Source organism: Leuciscus leuciscus (assembly GCF_965113295.1).
Source record: "Leuciscus leuciscus genome assembly, chromosome: 3".
Classification (NCBI taxonomy): domain Eukaryota; kingdom Metazoa; phylum Chordata; class Actinopteri; order Cypriniformes; family Leuciscidae; genus Leuciscus; species Leuciscus leuciscus.
This window is the reverse complement of record NC_138727.1, coordinates 63,292,158-63,310,452: the sequence shown is the minus strand read 5'-3', so window position 1 is coordinate 63,310,452 and position 18,295 is coordinate 63,292,158. Positions and strand designations below refer to the sequence as shown.

General features: G+C 38.2%; 1 protein-coding gene and 1 long non-coding RNA gene across 6 annotated transcripts in view; one reads left to right on the top strand and one right to left on the bottom strand.

Annotated features, from left to right (window-relative positions):
- The window catches only part of LOC309495394 (polymeric immunoglobulin receptor-like), a 66,605-nt gene that overhangs the window by 19,294 nt on the left and 29,016 nt on the right, over positions 1-18,295 (bottom strand). The gene's annotated exons all lie outside the window — the stretch shown is intronic.
- Positions 7,789-14,141, top strand: LOC309495483. Of its 5 annotated transcripts, none has more exons than XR_014204673.1 (8): positions 7,790-9,065; positions 10,015-10,497; positions 10,780-11,003; positions 11,238-11,841; positions 11,923-12,004; positions 12,643-12,764; positions 13,385-13,489; positions 13,672-14,141. It is a non-coding gene; the product is annotated as an uncharacterized lncRNA (long non-coding RNA). The 5 variants fall into 5 exon arrangements; XR_014204674.1 differs by having other exon boundaries at positions 10,015-10,571; XR_014204676.1 differs by having other exon boundaries at positions 8,712-8,823; positions 8,895-9,065; positions 10,015-11,003.

The window sequence follows — 18,295 nt, the reverse complement described above, 5'->3', positions numbered from 1 at the left end:
TTTTTCTTCAAAATGATGTGAAAATCATCCTGCCCTTATCATTCACATAACACAATACATTGATTTAAATCTTGTAAAACACTTTTTGTTTGTAAAGGCAATATGCGCAAGGGGCGTCAACCAGTGGCGGTTCTAGACCATTTCAACTGGGGGGGCCAAGCTGGGGCCAGTTGTACTGTTAGAGGGGCCAGTTTAGACCTTATTGTTGTCATATCATTTTCTGCACTGCACTATAGGCATTAACAGGCAAAATACCATGATTACCAATCATTCAACAATGTATTTGCATTTCCATTATATTTTTTCGATTTGCATTACATATTCAGAATCAGTCACATTAACTGCATTCTACGATTTTTGTGTTTTTTTTTGCAAAAAGATCAGCAAATTCATCTAGATTTAAGGCCTTTGCCCTCCTTGACTCAATACTTAGAACACCTAAATTGCTTAATCTGTCATCTGACATTGTGGACCTGAGATAGGTTTTCACCAGCTTTAGTGCATACAATATAATATACAATTAAATTATGCTTATTTTAAATGTATTGTGCAGGCTAGGTATAAAAATTATAGGAAAAACCATGATAATATGAAACGCTTCAAAACAGAGCGCACAAAGCGCGTATGCGCATCGCGGGTGCAGAATGATGTGCTCAAAGCAACATGGAGTCACAGTGTTCAGCGCTGCACAAGTGCGCATTTAAAAGTTCACGGCACAAAGCACAGAAATGTCGAGCGCACAAATCCTAGTGTAGCCTATATCTGTCCAACAGTTTATTGATCATTTGTTTCTTCACATAGTGAAGTTTTAAATTCCAGTTATTGTGCGTTTGATGCCGATTCATAGTCCTTGTGGTGTGAACAGGCACACGGTAGCGAGTCGTTTTAAAACAGCAACAAACATAAAATACAAATACACAAAATAAAGTCATTTTATGCAAATCCACAGCCTTTTGTCTACAGATCAAGCATTATAATGTGAATATATCATATTGGAGAGAGTTTTACCGTGCATCCTGCTTTAACCGGACGAGGCGCGCGCGCTGTTTGAATACTGAATGGAGAATGATTGACAGATGAGGGAAAACGAGTTTCCATAAACTTTAATTTAATGATGTAAATAGACTTCTGTCCCTCACATTAAGCTATGGAATGGCTTCAGATGACTTTGTGAAATTATAATCAGACCCTCTCAGACCCAAGTCACCCAAACTGACGTGAAAAAGAGGCGCAGAAAAGCGCGCTGTTTGCATCCCTGTTTAAGTAAAAATACTCAGCACCATGAGTTTGTTGATCATAATTTGATCCTTTTTCAAACTGCCACAAACTAACAAACGGCCAGGTTAAGATTAGCTGATCGAACGTTACACTTCTGTAATGCATTTAATACAAATACAACATATTAACAACTTTACTCACCTCTATATTTCCTTCTTTGCTTTAACTATAAAATTCGCGCAAAACGTCCACCAACTTCTGAATAGAAAAAAACCTGCAGATCCGATTTAAGCAGTCCCTCTAGGGTTACATTTGTGTTCCGTGTTGCCACTGTCTAATAACGGATCATGTGAAAAACAACGATAGCAAAAAATAGTTTTGTAAAAATTATTTCACACTCCACATATAGGGGGGCCACAAGGGGGTCCAAGCTTGTTGTCACAGGGGCACTGGCCCCCCCTGGCCCCCCTCTAGAACCGCCACTGGCGTCAACCATTCAACACCATCATGCATATTTAGTGGTTCACACCTGAGGAGACAATGGGGCCCGCATACTTAATGAGCCATTCATTCAGGTGTGTCACCTATATATATATATATATATATATATATATATATATATATATATATATATATATATATATATATATTCTACCAAATTGTTTCACAGTTGGAAGCATGTCCATTTTTTTTTTTTTTTTTTTTTTTTCACAAATTGTGCTTGCAAATTGTATAATATCCAAGGAAAACATGTCTAGTAATTGTGCAGTTAATTCTCATACTGTATTTTCAGCTTTGGAATATGTATCCTCTCCCCAAATTTGTCAATAATAAAACACAATAAAAATTATTTAAAGAAAAGGCTTATATTTACCTTTTAAAATTTGTTTACATCTACCTTGTAAATATATATTTTTTATTAAAAAGGTTACAATTACAACAACAATTGAAGGGTAATCTTTCTTTGTAAAAACTAAAGTAGGCCTATACATTTTATCATACATATTTCAAAGTTAAGGATTCATTACTTCGAATATAGCCTACATTGACAGAAAACATACTATATTTAACATATTAGCAAAAATTGGCAAACAAAAGCTTATTTTAGGTGGCAGATATTTTACAGTAAAAATGTGTAATCTATCCAAAACTAATCAACGAAATGTTGTCTTTCATTTGTCTGTAACATAGGTCTTTCGTTTTTATTATAAGGAATATAAATGTTAATTTGCAGTTTAATACGTTGCTTATACAAATACATTTTATTTCAACATATTTCAGTCGATTTTTACTCAGTATAGCAAAATAGTTTGCTAAAAGCAGATCATTCATTCACACACAGAAACGCAATTCAAATTTAAACCGTCTTTTTGCGAGTTGTGGTAAACAGCGCATCTCTGCCGTTCATTCATTCACACAGAAACGCGATTTACTTGAGAATGAAAAAAAACTTACTACAGTATTCCATCCGTTGCTCCTCGAAATACCAGCACTTCTGAGGTACGTTTTCCATTATTATTATTCCTCACAGCGCTGCGAGACAGTGTAGACAAGTAATGATCTGAATAAACTTGATGTGTTTTCTCGAGCTGATATGTGGGCGTTCACAGTTTGTATGGGATCGTCTCAGTCATTTGCGTTTGAATAGCGCGCGCTCTCCGTGGGCGGGGCCGATTAAAACGTAATGAGCTGAGATGAGCTCGACTGGAATCGCTCTCTTTTAATACAGATTTCACAAGATGAGAATATTAGTTTTTTATATAAATTACTTCATTTAAAAGAAGAGAATTCAAGCTTCATGCCTGTGTGTCTGTATGCCTGTTTGACTGAGTATTCGCTGAGTTATTGTTCATTTTCGGACGCGTTTCAGAATGGACTACACTGGCAGAGAGAAGGCAGAACTCGCTTCGTGTTTATTTTTCTACACAAAAATAATACACATTTAACAGAATCGATTGATGTATGAAACTCCTATGGAAAATCAAAGTCAACAGAGTATTTATGAGTTTGTTTTACACTGATAAAAAAAAAGCGAGCTGGTATCGCCGGCGATACAGCCGACCTCAGGGGGTTAATGATCTGTAAGAATGGGGCTTTATTAGTGCTGTTCATTGATTCGAGTAACTTTTTTGACATTTGGGTATAAAGTGTTTTAATTCTACAATATATGGTGTAAAAACGTCTGAGTGCTGCCCTCTTCAGGTTGAACGGTGGCTACTGCAGTTGAATTTTCCTATTGGATGTTTGCGGTACTGCGTGACGTAAGCGGTTCTACGTGACGTAAGCAGGTTCCAGCTAACCACGCCCTTGGTACGAGCTAGCTTAGATTTATCTGTATTTAGGACAGTGGTCAGGAGGATACGTAGGTGTAGTGTTGCTGGTTGCAACAGCACTGCTGGACTGCATAGCTTTCCAGCAGACTTGGAAATTAGCCGCCAGTGATTGCATGCACTTGGCCTGGAAGACCGTGAGTTCCCGCCTAGAGCTCAAGTGTGCAACCTGCATTTTACGTGGGATTGCTTCTCTAACGCAATAGAGGTGGAAATGGGCTTCTCCACACAGGTCGCGCTGAAAAGCGACGCAGTGCCAAACGCTGCTCCTCCTGCATGGACTCTACCAACGCAGCAGCGTTTCTTCAGCTCTACTTTGAAAGTGTCCAGGGTCTGTCCTGCTCTCAGCTCACTCGGGAGGTGGTTCCAAAGCCGCGGTGCAGCTGAACAGAAAGCTCGGTCCCCCATGGTATGAAGCCTGGTGGTGGGGACCTGAAGAAGCAAGTGGCCTGATGATCTGGGGGTGCGGGGGGAGGATTTCAAAGTGATGAGTTCTTGTAGATATGGTGGTGCATGTCCGGTGATACATTTTTGTGTGAGCAGGAGGATTTTGTAGTCAATCCGGAATGAAACAGGGAGCCAGTGTAATGAGTGTAGAATGGGAGTTATGTGATCATATTTTCGGACTCTCATAAGGACTCTGGCAGCACTATTCTGGATGTATTGTAGCTTCTGGATATTTCTGCCAGAAATCCCAATGAAGAGTCCGTTGCAGTAGTCCCGCCTGGTGGAAATAAAGGCATGAACAAGTTTCTCTGCATCTGGAAGAGTTAGAAGGGGACGGAGTTTGGAGATGTTTCGAAGATGGTGGAAGGAGGTTTTGCAAATGTGTTTAATGTGGTCATTGAAGGTCAGCTGCGGGTCAAACCGAACCCCTAGGTTTACGACTGAGGAGGAGAAAGTGATGACCTAGGCCGTCAAAGATGAACTAAGATATGGGAGAGGAATGGATCTGATGAGGGGTGCCAACAAGTAGTGCCTCAGTTTTACTAGAGTTCAGCTGGAGGAAGTTGCTTTTCATCTGCCTAATATGGCCCTGTCCCAAATGGCGCCCTAAGCACTCGCGGTCTTCCTCTGAGTCCGCACTTTCGTGACGTAATGCCGCTTTGACTGTCGTGAAGAAATCTGCTGCGGAGCCCACATCAGCGCGGGCTCTGCAAAAGTGCGCATCAAGGGCGCAAATCGACCACTTGGGGGCGCTCGCGAGCACCCTTCTGAGATCTAAAAATGACAAATGGGACACACTGCGGTCTCACGGACTTAACAGACACGCGCACGCGGCAGCCATTGTAAGTCCACAAGACCGAAAGTGCACATGAAGTGTGCCATTTGGGACAGGGCCTATGCCTACACAGGGACGGACTGGGACCAAAAAGTGGCCCTGGACTTTCTGGCCCACAGCAGCCCACCACATCCCACATAACACATTGGCTCATTAACCCTCTGGGGTCGGCAAACGCGCCCCCGCGTTTTGCTGGATTTTCTTCAAATAGTAGCACAATAAACTTAAATTACTCCGTCATTTTTGGTCATACATAAAAAAGAAATATGAAAAAAGAATCTGTGAGATGTCTACTTTTGTATGTGTCCACTTACAATCAAATCAAAACATTGTGCTTTTGTAAAATAAAGAAAATAAACAGGGTGTGCGTTCTGCCTCTCCGTCGCGGTGAACTTTTTTTTCTTGAGCACGTCTATAAACTGAAACAAAACTCAGCGAATACTTGTCACACATTTATGAGCCATATACCTTTATAAACATTTAAGTGTGTACTTTTAAATGATCGGATTCAAACTGAAAACAAATATTCTCTGCTTAAGTAATTTGTATAAAACCAACAAGATGTCCAGTTTCTCAAGCGCTTGCTCATTATTTTTATTTTGACCACGCCCACGCGCGCAAAAGAGATTGACATGCAAATCGCCCACGCCTCACACGAACGCGATCATTACCTCAAAAACAAAGCACCAAACTTCATCAGTCTCTGCTTTTCGTCGAGTTTGGAAGACACGTCTGAGCTTACATTGGATTTACCTCAGAAGAAGAAGAACGCGATTTGAAGACAAGAAAGATGTAAGGTAAGAAATTCTTAATTATTAGTTTATGTTATTGTTGCATAAACTTCACATTGCAGTTGAACCGTTACTGTGTTTGTGGATATCTGCTCAAACATAGATATGTATAATATGGTAACCATAATGTATCATATTTTGGAGCATGCTCTGCGTTTGAATGTATCATATTTTGAAAATCAAAACGCACCAAACAATAGGCTTCATGTTTTTATATTGTAATCAATATATTTTTCTGTAGCGTAGTTGTTACTGAAATATTTTGGAAGATTTAATTTATTGTTATTATTATTTTATGCAGCACTGCGCATAACCTATGCCTACAAGGCACAACAAACCTGTTAATTATATATTGTTGGAAACATTTGTGTGTATTCTGTGAATTTTAAAAAGAAATTTTAGGCAGAATTTTTTTTTTTTTTTAACAGGGCCCAGATGCAATTGAGTCCTGCTGACTTTAGGGGTGACCCCGAATAGTCGAAGATTCGATGCTTCGATAGGAGGAGCCTGATTCGACTACCGATCTCACGGTCGAATCTTCGCAGAGGTGTTATGAAACGAGGATCATGCCACTTTGGCTATATGAGGGGCGCTCAATGTCTGATTTCAGATAGAACTAGCTTTTATGTCAATACGTTAATATTCAGCCTATTATGATAATGCTGTAGGCCTATATACAAATGTGCAAAGAAAGAAGCTTTTAATAAATATTTTTTAACGTGCGTGAATAAATCCAAACACCCCGTGACAGATTTAAGTTTCACTTTCAATCCGTGACCGACAGAGGAGCGTCTTCGCGGCAAGGATTTAAATCTTTAACAATGTCTGGGATAAGAAAATCTAAAGTGTGGATGTACACCATCAGAAAGGATATTCTCCAAGGCTGGATTTAGCATCAGGAAAACCATGATCGCACTTCTGCCGGCCAACGTTAACATGTTTCACGCATAGACTGGGTTTCACGTTAGAATGTATTTTATCCGCGCGCACAATTTGAAAAGACTCCAACGGACAGACAGAGTGAAAGACTTTCAGGATTTGTTCTCTCGATCAGGTACAAGTGATTTCAAAACTTTTCAGCCGGTTCTAATTTTATTTTTGGATGCTGTGAACATTTTTAGCTAAAAAGACTGCCTCTCCAGTTTAGCATTTATTGTTGTTTCTGCAGTTAAAAAGACAAAGTTGAAAATTCTGGCTACTATCGTTATTTTAATAATTTCTTTATTTTAATTTTATTTATTAATCTGTCAGGGTTATCTAATCTAACTATTTGTGGCTTGTGTTTTGAATATATGTTCCCCTGCACTTTAGGCATTTTGCACACATTTGCTCCTCATCCTGTGACTTGATTCTGATTTATTTCGTTTTGTATTTTTATTTATTAGAAAGGTATATTCTGTTCTAATTTAATTTAGTAAATTAATTGTTTATTATTTCGGTGCATCGATGTTGTGCTGTAGGCTGGCCTGCTCGCACAGGTAATTTAGCCGATTTAATTTGATTTGCATGTGAAATGCAAATCTGCAGTGTGGCCTTTCTGGAGTTATTTATGTTATTTCTTAGTTTTATTGATCAAAAATGTTTTTATACATTTTCTTCTATATCTTTGTGTGATTTTCTGTACATCGCGGCTTTGAAACGTTAAAGCCCCGCCCCCAGCCCCACCCCCATACACATGATTCGACTATTAGTCGACTATAGGCAAGACATGACGATTCTGATTCGACTATGAAAATCCATAGTCGGGGACAGCCCTAGCTGACTTCAACATTCACATGAGTCTCTGTACATGAACATGGTAAAGTGAAAATCAAACACCTTGGAAATGAAAGGTATGTACAATGTTTTTAGGAATGGCACAAAGGTTTCTGTCTTTGGATCATTGTTTTCAATAATGTGCTTTTTTGTCATTTGTTGTGTATCTTTGGATTATGTTGTGTTGTAAATAAATCCAAACAATTTAAAAGCCATTATTTTTTAAATCGTGCTATCAGTGGGCTGTAGCAGCATATATAAACAGGCTGGCTATGGTGTCACAAGTCACCGCCCCTTCCCGGGTCCAATGTTGTTTTCGTCAACGATGACAATAACGAAATGATTTCGTTGACGCACCTTTTTTTTATGATGATAACGCGACGATGACTAGCTAAAAATGGCTCTAAGGTGACTAAAACATGACGAGACGAGACGGAACGAAAATTATTATAAGTCTGACGTTCACGATGCATGTCATTTCTGCCTATTTTGCGTGAAATCTGTCTGTTTTGAGCTAAAAAAAGTATCAGCAATGCTGCCGCTTCCTATCCTTGTTTTGGGTACGCCCACCACCCGGCTGCCCCCATGCCGCGCACCAGATTCCACACAACAACAACACACCTGCGGCTGCGGCTAGTCACTCGCCACAACATCTTCGATATGAGGCGCCGGACTGGACAAAAGCGAAATGAACTGCGCGAGCGAGCGACAGTGTGCGAGAGAGACAGAGTGTGTCTGCGCGCGAGAGAGACAGAGTGTACGCGAGAGAGACCGAGTGTCTCCGAGCATTAGTTTAGTGGGCTAATTGGTACAAAGTAATATATAATTATTATATAACTTAGATTATAACATAAATTATTATTTAACTAATTATATAATAAAGCCACAATTGCCAAAGTAAGAATGTTTTTATTCCTGGCTTTTTTGGAGTAAAACTTTTTTGATTCCACTGCTACCACTTTATCTGTGTGTAATGTTGTAGTAGCTCAAATTGAATTGAGTTACAACACTCGAATTGCAACACTTGCTACAACCTGTCAAACCTAAGCCCATTTCCAATACTTTTTAACCTAAATTAATTTGACTATTTTTTTTTCTACTAAAATTGACTAAAACTTGACTAAAACCTTTTTGCGTTTTCGTCGACTAAAACTTGACTAAAACCTTTTTGTGTTTTCGTCGACTAAAACTTGACTAAAACTATGAAGTTTATAAGTGACTAAAATGTGACTAAAACTAAAAAGCATTTTCGTCCAAAAGACTAAGACTAAAACTAAAAGGGCTGCCAAAAACAACACTGCCTGGGTCGTCATTCGGTCGCCATCCAGGTATGTTGTGTGATGTTAGCTGGGTTGTCTATGGTATAATGTAGCTGACGTTAGCCTATTTTCAGAGTGGCGTGCGAGTTTCCTGCGGCTGGCAGTTGATTGAGGTTGTCCCTCCTCTGGTAGGTGAAGTCGTGATTTGTTTTACACTTTGTATCCACTTGTATTGTAGTGACATTCTTGTTGTGTACAGTCAAAGGTCTGAGTGAGAAGTACGGCCAGTATGAGTGTTTACACTTCAATACAGAAGTGTTTAGTTTCCGCTGGCACACGCTGTCCTCCCAATCGACTGGACGAGCCCTCAGCCTGCATGTATGCGTTTATCTGCCTGACTGGTTTGGTTCCCAGGGATCGCACCCATAAGGTAGGTGACTTAAGTCATTATCGCCTGGGTCGCGTGGCGATCTTCTGTTTAGAGTAACAGATTTTAGTAATTGTTCGTAGTTAAATGATGAATTCGTCTGATTGTTAACTTGTAATTCTATAGAGCAGGGGTTTTCAACTGGTTCTGTGCCAGGGACCACCATTCTGACTTACAAGTAATCGGCGGCCCACTATTGTGTGTGTCTGTGTGTGTAGTGTGTGGATTCCTTTGTCAGATAGCACAATCAGACGTCGAATTGAGGAAATGACATTTAAAAAAAAAAAAAAAAAAAAAAAAAAAGAGTTTGTCATGTAATTTTGCTGTGTTCTGAACCTATTCACGGCTCCATCAACATTTCATGCCAAATCGCTATATTTCCTTGTTTAAAATGTACTGCAAGATGCAGTTTCTTTCCAAATCGCGATAAGCGCCAAACCTATTTTTAGCCTAAACGCGATACATCCTCTCGAGTAATCAGAATTGTCTCTCTCTCTCTCACCCTCAAATCACTCGCGCGGATCGCGCCAGACGCTCAATTTGCCTCATTCGCGCGACCGTGCCGCGCAAAACGCATCATTCGCGCTGCAGGACCTCCAGATGCGCGTAAACGCGTCTTTACATTGACTTGACATGAAAATCACTTGCGCAAGACGCTCTGTTCACGTTTGGTGTGAACGCTACTCACTCACACAAGGTCATGTTGTGATTTGCTTTATGTAAAGCGGACAATGGTTCTACTTTTTATGGGTTCGACACTTTACTGGATGCCAATGTATTTATTACTGACTGACTTGCCTTTTTTTTTAAGACAAACTTTTTTTTCTTATGGAAAAAAAGTGATTTTAATAGTGAAATTACGTACGTAGGCTGGAATGCATATCACGGACCACATGCAATGCCGCCGCGGACCACCAGGGGGCCGCGGACCACCGGTTGAAAACCCCTATAGATGCATCAAGTACGGATTGGTGGCGTCTGCATGGCCGATTAGCTTTCTTGCGGTTGGACTGCGTGGAACTACTGTCCGAAGGCGCTGTTGCTTTGCTGTTAACAATTGGACTGACATTGTTGTCATTCGTGTTTGTGTATTACGTGTGTGTGTGTGTGTGTGTGTGTGTGTGTGCGCGTGTGTGTGTGTTTGTGGTTTATATCTTTTTCTTTTGTATTAGTTATTTTTGTATTTTGATTTAGAATTTGTAAGGTTTAAATTGAAAAGTGCGAACACCTCGATTCCATTTGTTGTCTCCGTGAAGTGACAATTCTGAGTGTGTTTCAAATGTGACAATTCTGAGTGTAACTTCATTCTGTCGTTACAGGAGCTGAGTGCATAAAGCAGGGGCGGATTGCTGGTGGTGGTCTTTCTCACGAGTGCTGTGTCATGAGTGGCGTGTGTACTTGTGTGTGAGTGTGTGTGCACAGGTGTACGGGAAAGGTGACTTGCCGTGGAGGCCTTATGTGCCCTTTATCCCCTGCTCTGCCTCGGCTCCTTTTTCGCTGACTTCTCAGGTCGCTCTGTGTGTGTGTCTTGTTGAATAGTGACATTGTTGTGTCTATATTAATTGTTGTTGATTGTGTTTTGTGCTTTTTTTTAATACATAAAGTATTTATCTTTAATAAAATTTATATATTTTTGTATCCACGTCTCCTGCCACTTTACTGTGAACGAACCTGTGTTGCCTTTAATCAGAAATTCCATTGTATTGTCCCTGGCAAGATTCCAGGGTGGCGTAGTCGCTAGCTGATCACCTCCAAGTCCCTCCGTCTGTGCTGCCACAAAAGCAACAGGACTCTGATCCAGGAACTACCACGAGACAGTTTGCAGATGCTCCGCCTAAACTTCGTTTAATGCTCACAAGTCCTGAAAGTGTTGGAAACAGGAAAACACCCTCATCATCTGGAATATATTTTGCCCACCCTGCAATACACTCCCACCAGTCTGTAAGTACCATAATTTGTGACCAGTTTACAAAGTGAAATTATGGTCAATTATGCTTTTGTGTTAGACATTGGGAAAAAATGAATTTCTAAAAATGTAGTATTTAATAATTTGATGATGTTGTATCATTAAAAATGCACAGATATACTGTAATAAATGTATTAAATCTACTATTTACATTACTAATTTATATTCAGTTTTATTATAAACCAACTTTAATCCATGTAATTTCACAGCCCCCTGTGTATAATCAACCAGAACAGATGGAAGAGCAATTAGAAGAAAGTTTGGAGCTTGATGTTAGCCTGCTTTCCATAGATCCTCCATCGGACAAGAAAGATCTTAGTTTTCAGCCACTGAGTTCAACATCAACGTCTACCACAAGCACAGAAGAAGAGGAATGTGAAATGCATTGGAAATAGAAAAAATTTATGGATTGTCAACGAGCCCAATGTCATGGAGCTGTTCAAAAGATGTCAAGAATGTGGATCAGTAATAACAAAGACCACAAAAGCAACTGTGGGAAGTGTTCTCCGTGTTCACTGGGAATGTGAAAAAAATTCCCAAGGACCTTTCCTTGTTCATGCAGTGATGTTAGGGGAATGCCAGCTAATAATCTTCTTGTTTCTGCATGCACACTATTCACTGGAGCAACATATACAGACATCGCTGATTGGGCCTCAACCTTCAAATACCTCATAATACCACTTACTTTGACATTCAGTCTTCCTACCTTACTGAAGAATATAAAGAACAACAGAAAGCAGCAATTAATGACTTACATTTACAAACTGAACTCTGTAATCCAGTTCATTTGTCCGGAGATGGGAGGTCAGACAGGCAAGTAATTTTTTTTTTTTTTTTGACAATTTTAGAAAATTTTAACAACACTGAAATGTTTTGTACTTGTGGTTCTTTTAGCCCTGGATTTTCGGCGAAATACAACACATACAGTTTAATGGATGATACAACAGACAAGATTGTTCACTTTGAATTGGTGCAGGTCAGTTTACATGACATAATTCTACATCCCGTATGTTATTAATTTTAAGTAACCTTAGTAGGTGTTCAGTATTTTAAAGTGAAGTACAGTAACATTACTGGCAGTTTTTGCAATGTTATAATCAATATAAAATGGTTTTAATAGTACAAAAAATATATATGTTGGTTGTTTTGAACATCAATGAAAATACACACACTCCTTGTTTATCTAGCATGGTATTGCATTTCAGGTTACAGAAGCATCTAGTTCTGTGGCCATGGAGCCAGTAGGATTCAAGAGGGCTGTGAACACAATACAAGAAGAAGGAATCAAAATAGACGTGCTGACCACAGACAGATCGCCATCTATTAGAAAGATTATGCGTGTAGAATATCCCAACATTCACCACGAATTTGATATCTGGCATGTAGTCAAAGGTAACTGTCTCACAAGAGACTGAGAGAGAGATATTAATTATGAATTATCCAAAAAGCAACACAGTCCAAAGCTTATTTATATCTATGTAGGAATATACAATGTGTTGTTTGCATGCATCCAAAAATTGCTACAATAAACCGTGAAGTACTAAATTAACCTTGGTATGCACTATATTGTCAATCCTTTTTAATTATTTTATAATTAAAATGATTGTTTTTCAGGACTTTCCAAAAAGTTGTGCTCCATGTCAAGATACAAGGACAATCGAGAGCTGCAGCCATGGACACGAAGTATTTGCAACCATTTATGGTATTGCTCTGCAACTTGTGGAGATGACCCTGACGTAAGTTCTGTAATTTTTTAATATTAAGTTTAATTTCTTTATACACACGCACACTTGTTATCTTTTGGGGGGGCAAACAGGTTTATACTGGAACACTGTTGCCAGTAGTTTACTGTAAGATTTATTTTTTGGGTCACCGTTGTGCAGAAGAGTAGAGCCTGTGCTTCAGTCCAGGAGAAGATCTACAAACATTGATGATTTGCTGCATGTTGCTTTATTTAACAGGCGGTGACTGTGTAGTTGCTGGTTCAGTGGAAATCTCTTTATGTGTAATCGTTTTTTAGTGGTCTCAAATGAAATAAGTTCACAGTAATTCTTTGCTCACATTATTTATGCATTATACATTTTAGTTAATACATTTAAATGACAGTTGGTCAATTTAAGGCAGTCAGTTTCTGCAAGTGTAATGAGTTAACTTGAGTTTTAATTTAGTGCATTTTTACAGAAACAAACTGTAGATTACAGTAAAGAACTGTACAATTAACAGTATATTACTGGCAACAGTGTTGCCAGTATTTTACTGTAAAAAAACCTGTTAAGGTCTAACAGTGTACACATAGTAATGTACATACACATGTACATGTAGGTACACCGTATACAATTTTTTCTTTTATCTTTAGGACAACTGGAGGCGTTTCATTCTGTCCTACTGAAATACTGCTCAAAGAACCCTATCCTTGACCACAATGAAAATGTAGGTTGTCAGCAAGCAACAACCGCTACTGGTAAGTGGATAACAACATATTGTGCGTAACACTAAAGATTTTTCAATATGTTGGGTGATGACAATAGATCTAAGTTAATCAAGTTGAGAATCAAATGTGAACATTCTATTATACTGTAGTAATGTAATCAATACAAATTGTATAATTTATTGTTATGTTTCATCAATTTTCTTTTATTATAGGTGTACCTCGGTACAACGTGGTTTTCCCCAAACATACCAAAGAATGGGTAGCCAAAGCGATTTTTGAACAAACCACTCAAAAATTCAGAGAGACTCTGGTTGAGAAAGTTGTACAGCGGCGGCTGGACACCAACGTTGTTTACAAGGACAGTTCTTCTCATTTGACTCATCACCCATTGCCGCAGAAAATAGCCCTAACACCGAAGCCTGACAAGCAAGAAGTAATTGCAAAGCGTTTATCACGATTTGGACATTAATTTACTTTAAAAATGTTATAGTCTAATGTACAATTATTATTATTATTATTACTCAAGTTGTTTTATAGTTTTTCAAATTTTCTTCTTATTGATGTAAAAACAGAAAACACCGTTGGTGAAACAAAAACAAAAATACTGATGGTGTTAGTGTGAAATATATGGTCCTTACTGATGGTACCCTACATCAGTTGTAATTAAACATCAACGACTGTAGATCTCAAATTTGTTTTATTCCTCCAAAATAAACATTTGTGTTGAGACATCAATAACTATGTAGTGTTGATGTATATACAACAACAAATAACATTGACTATGAAAAAAAAAAAAAACTACAGCAATTACAGTAAGTAACAAATACTAACCAAGCCACAACAAATTATAATGTTTTTCAAAAATGTAACATTGAAATTCAAATTATTATTCCTACAAAAGACCAAAAGCCTCTTCTGCTTCTCTGAAGCCTACATACTGTCCTGATGGAGAAGGGTATGACAGTCTGATGGCACTGACAACACAGGATGGAAAAACCCTCCTGTTGCATCTTCCCAATCTCTCCCCTTTCAGCATCCATTCCAGAACTATCCTGTATGCCACCAGCCTGTATTGACTGTAAAATAAAAGAAATGTGTGCAGTCAATCACTTTTAAATATATAACGTTAAAATATGAAAATAATATGTAATCATACTACACGCGATACTTACTCTACTGTTAGGGTGCCACCAGGTCCTTGGGGCCTTGGACGGCGTCTCCAGTTAATTTTGGGCAAACTAAAAAACACCTCTAAAACGCTGTTGCTCAGTAACGGTGGAAATCCATTTTGTTGGGTAATGCAGCGAGATGTAAACAGGGTCTCACCAGCTGACTCAATGATTGATTCTAATGGCGGGATTGAAATGGTCCAGTCGTGGCAGCATTGAGATTCTTCCTCTGTTGGCAATGGTTGGCATTTTCCACATGTGCACCACCACGTTAGATCTTCGTCTGCCCGATGCTTGAGAGGTGTGTGTCGCCGCAGCAGTCTCTTCCATCTGCCTAATTTCTTCCTCTGTGTATTCCGGTTCAAAAAGGTAGGGCAGGGCGAAAAACGCCATCTCATCTTCTCCTCTAAGTTCAAAATTGTCCGACATCGTTGTTTTACCTTTTAACCCTCTGAGGTCTGAGCTGTTTTCTGGGCCCTGGAGGTGGTCTGACATGCTCTGACATTTGTGTTTTTTTCTGTTACTAGTGACATTTTCATGGCTAAAGTCTAATTACACTGTATTCAGCACAAACTCTGCTACAATAATATATCAGCAGCATGTATGTAAAAGTTTGTAGTTTTGAGATAATGACATTTATGCGTGGTTTGTGAAAATACAAAAAAAAATTCTCACTGAAATAAGGTCATGAAACCCATACTGATTATTTCTTCACAAGACTTTTGAAAATTGTATCACGTAGCCTAGAATATTTGCTCCAAAACTATGTGAAAATCACCCTGACTGCTCATTCAGATAAGACAATATATTGATTTAAAATTTCTAAGACGTGTTTTGTGTGACAAAGCCATATGCGAAGAGGCGTGATCATCTCATTAATATGTAAGCCTTCAACACCTGAGAAAGACAAAGACACTCCCCTAACTGCCCTATTAGGAGCAATCAGGCCCTGTCATTCAGAGCAACCTTGCACAAATAATGAGATTTAAAAAAGAATGGCTTTTAGATTGTTTGGATTTATTTACAACACTACATAATCCAAAAATACGCAACAAATGAGAAAAGAGCACATTGAAAACAATGATCCAAAGACAGAGACCTTTGTGCCATTCCTAAAAACATTGTACATACCTTTCATTTCCAAGGTGTTTGATTTTCACTTTACCATGTTCATGTACAGAGACTCATGTGAATGTTGAAGTCAGCAGGACTCAGTTGCATCTGGTCCCTGAAAGAAAAAAAAAAACTGTGAACATACTGATATCAAGAGAAACTATAGGGCTGCACGATTTTGGGAATACATTTTAGATTTTTCTGGTTAAAATTTCTTTTTAAAATTTTACAGAATACACACACACACACGTTTCCAACAATATATAATGAACACCAGGTTTGTTGTGCCTTGTAGGCATAGGCTACGCAGTGCTGCATAAAATAATAATAACAATAAATTAAATCTTCCAAAAGATTTCAAGAACAACTACGCTAGAGAAAAATATATTGATTATCATATGTTACTTCAAATGTTTCCATTCGTTATGATGATATGAAATGAGATAATAGTAAAAACATAAAGCCTAATGTTTGGTGCATTTTTCCTTTCAAACGCAATCGCGCTCCAAAATATGATACATTCAAACACCATCGCGCTCCAAAATATGATACATTCAAACCCACAGCGCGCTCCAAAATGTGATGCATTCAAACGCACAGCGCGCTCCAAAATATGAAACATTATGGTTATACATATCTATGTTTGAGCAGATATCCACAAACAGTATTTAACCCTCTGAGGTCGACAAACGCGCCCGCGCGTTTTGCTGGATTTTTTTCAGTTCAGTTCAAAAGAAATTAATTTTGCTCTGTTGACTTTGATATTACAAGCAAGTTTCATACATCAATCGATTCTGTTAAATGTGTATTATTTTTGTGTATACTCACAATAAAAACAAACTGTTGTGCTTTTTGCCAAATAAAGAAAAATAAACGTGATGCGAGTTCTGCCTTCTCTCTGTCAGTGAAGTCCATTCTGAAACGCGTCCGAAAATGAACAATAACTCAGCGAATACTGAGTCAAACAGGCATACAGTCACACAGGCATGAAGCTTGAATTCTCTTCTTTAAAATGAGGTAATTTATATAAAAACAAATATTCTCATCTTGTGAAATCTGTGTTAAAAGAGAGCGATTCCAGTCGAGCTCATTAGAGCTCATTCAAAGGTAATGTGACTCCGCCCACGGAGAGCGCGCGCTATTCAAACGCAAATTACTGAGGCAAACCTGTGAACGCCCCCATATCAGCTCGAGGAAACACAAGTTTAATCATATCATTGTAGCCTACGTGTTTACACCATCTGGCAGCGCTGTGAGGAATAATAATAACGGAAAATCTACCTCAGAGTGCGGGTATTGCAGGAGAGAGGATCCGAATATGTAGTAAGTTTTTTTTCCTTCTCAAGTTAATCGCGTTTCTGTGAATGAATGAACGGCAGCCGCAGAGATGCCCGCTGTTTATCACAGCTCGCAAAAAGACAGTTTAAATTTAAATTGCGTCTCTGTGTGAATGAATGATGATGTTTTAGCAAACTGTATTGCTATACTGAGCTGAGTAAAAATCGACAGAAATATGTTGAAATAAAATGTAGGCTATTTGTATAAGCAACGTATTAAACTGAAAATTAACATTTATATGCCCTAATATTTCATAAAAACAACGTTACAGTCAGGCGTTTCTGTTTGTGAATGAATGTTTCGGTTTTAGCAAACTGTATTGCTATACTGAGTAAAAATCGACTGAAATGTTGAAATAAAATGTATTTGTATAAGCAACGTATTAAACTGCAAATTAACATTTATATTTCTTATAATAAAAATGAAAGACCTATGTTACAGACATATGAAAGACAACATTTCGTTGATTAGTTTTGGATAGATTATACATTTTTACTGTAAAATATCTGCCAACTCAAATAAGCCTTTGTTTGCCAATATTTGCTCATGTTAAATATAGTATGTTTTGTCAAAAATAAAGTAATCAAATAATCAATCAAATCCTTAACTTTGAAATATGTATGATAAAATGTATACTTTAGTTTTTACAAAGAAAGATTACACTTGAATTGTTGTTGTAATTGTAACCTTTTTAATAAAAAAATATATTTACAAGGTAGATGTAAACAAACTATTAAAAGGTAAATATAAGCCTTTTCTTTAAATAATTTTTATTGTGTTTTATTAGTGACAAATTTGGGGAGAGGATAAATATTCCAAAACTGAAAATACAGTATGAGAATTAACTGCACAATTACTAGACATGTTTTCCTTGGATATTATAGGCCAAATTGCAAGCACAATATGTGGAAAAATAAAAAAGAATTGAGATGCTTCCAACTGTTGCTCTTGCATTCTTGTGGCTCAGTGACTCACCTGAATGAAAGGGTCATTAAGTATGCAGGCCCCATTGTCTCCTAAGGTGTGAACCACTAAATATGCATGATCGTTGACGCCCACTCCGCATATTGCCTTTCCAAACAGAAAGTGCTTTGCAAAATTCAAATCAATGTATTGTGTTATGTGAATGATAAGGGCAGGATGATTTTCACATCATTTTGAAGAAAAAACACTAGGCAATGACATCTATTAGACAAAAGTCTTATTGGCACATATT